Below are 2,500 nucleotides of genomic sequence, written 5' to 3' on the forward strand. Positions count from 1 at the left end.
GTTACCCCCCCATGTTACCCAAATGTTACCCATGTTACCCAAACCCCATGTTACCCAAACCCCATGTTACCCAAACCCCCCCCATGTTACCCAAACCCCATGTTACCCCCATGTTACCCCCATGTTACCCAAACCCCCCATGTTACCCAAACCCCATGTTACCCAAAACCCCATGTTACCCCCCATGTTACCCAAAACCCCCCAAACCCCATGTTACCCAAAACCCCATGTTACCCAAAACCCCATGTTACCCAAACCCCATGTTACCCAAAACCCCCCCATACCCAAACCCCATGTTACCCCCCATGTTACCCAAAACCCCATGTTACCCAAAAACCCCATGTTACCCAAAACCCCATGTTACCCAAAACCCATGTTACCCAAAACCCCATGTTACCCAAACCACCATGTTACCCAAACCCCATGTTACCCAAAAACCCATGTTACCCCAAACCCCATGTTACCAAAACCCCATGTTACCCAAAACCCCATGTTACCCAAAACCCCATGTTTCTCTGGTGGTAAAAACCAAACTAAATGAATAATGGTGGTTGCAGTCACTCCTTTTAGATTTCTTCCAAGGTTCTAGAAAGATAAACTAATTCTGAACTTGTTATTAAAATTAGAACCACTTCAGGTTTGTCACCACATTTTAAACACCAGTCCACTGCTGACCATCGATTTAAAACACAAAACTGACCTAAGATCAGCATGTAGGGTCAGCTTCATTCTACTCCTACTCCGTCCCCTGGGCTGCTCTCTCCTCTCCCGGTCCAGCTTCAGCTCTGGAGCTCAGAGAGACCATCTCCATGGCATTGACATAAAGATCCATGCTGCTCACCCTGTTCACTCTCTTCTGCCTCCTGGTGGGCTAGGGAGACACAGCACCAACAGTCAGACATTTACTCTCTAGTATCTCCATTCTCTCTCCCTCCCCCTCCCCTCTCCCTCTAGTTTAAATGACTTGTAACGTCTGAGTAAATGTCTTTACCTTGTAGTACAGGTAGGAGGTGGTGATGGCTGTCAGTAGGATCAGCAGCACTACAACGTGTCTGATGATGAAGGCTGGCAGAGGAGAGGCTGCAAACAGAAACACCTTTGATGAGGGGACTGATCATCATCACATAGATCTGTGGGAAATCTGTCAATGACAAAGTTATAAGTCTGGTTCATGTTCAGTTACCTGTGATGGTGAGGGAGAGGAGCTCACTCTCAGAGGAGAAGTTATGAGAGAAAACATAATTGTCATAAACACAGCTGTAGTTCCCTTGGTGGGAGTCATCTGCAGCAGGGAAGAGGAAGGCAGCAGAGTGATTGACAGCTGGCTGGGTCTGGGTTCTGTTGGAGCCGGTGAACGTGAGGAGGAAGGAGCCTCCTGGGTACTGTGGCTGAGTGGAGCAGGTGATGGTGAAGTTGTAGCCCCTGAACATCTCGGGCCCCTGGTGGCCCCTGAAGACCCCTCCCATTGGGTCAGTCAGGAAGATATCAGGCTGGACCAGGAGATCTGTAACAATAAAAGAGAACAAGAAAAACCTCTTCAACTAGTTTCCTATAGATATGACAATAACATCAGCATGTAACAGTGCCAGCCACCCTCCCTCACAGGGCAACATGAGTAGTGGGCCTACAGTCACTGAGACAACATATGTTGATATCAGGCTGAAGCAGGACATCTGGAACAAGAGGAGAGAAAAAGAAAACGTAGCTCCTCAACTACTTTCCTCATTTAGATGTGACAATAACATGACATGTGACAGTGGTAGTGAGTAGAGACGTTCACTGAGATAACACTCACAAAACAAAGCATTCTGGGATATTTAAGTTGTATTTGATTCCTACTTGACTGAGTGATCTATTTAGTAAAGCAGACTGACAAGCTAAACAGTCATCATGAGAGGTGCAGAGGAAGTTGTATGAATGAAGGAAATCAGTTGAATATAATTATAATATGTTGATATTACCTGAGCAGATCACTGTGAGTCCAGGAAGGAGATATAATACATGGACAAAAGTATGTGGAACTCTTTTTACAACAGAGGATTATTTTTACATGGTCCCTCAGTGAAGACTCAGACCCAGAACAGTAAGAAAACTGCTGAAACCCTCTGTCAGTGGTGTTTCCAGGTAGTACTGAAACAGTGGAGCCACAACCCAGCTGTGAAGACTCACACACTACTCTAGTGGTGTTTCAGCTACATCTGTCTACACACTACTGCAGCTACATCCCTCCTCCCAGTCAGTCAGCTCCCACAGTCCTCCACTCTCCCTGGTCGTACCACTCCACTCCACCAGCACAGCGACTGCCTCCTCCCACCAGCCTCACATCATCAGGCTCTGAGAAAAGAAAAGAGAGAGACAGTAATCTTACTATTTTCTCACTAAAACACACCTATTGTCTCTCATATTCTTCACTCCAGGTGAGAAACAATGTTGATTGAGTGACAAACTGTTTCTTACCTGAGCAGGTGAGTCCAACAGCATTACCAGGTAGGCAGGTGTT

This window comes from Oncorhynchus tshawytscha, linkage group LG15, assembly GCF_018296145.1.
Source record: "Oncorhynchus tshawytscha isolate Ot180627B linkage group LG15, Otsh_v2.0, whole genome shotgun sequence".
NCBI classification, from domain to species: domain Eukaryota; kingdom Metazoa; phylum Chordata; class Actinopteri; order Salmoniformes; family Salmonidae; genus Oncorhynchus; species Oncorhynchus tshawytscha.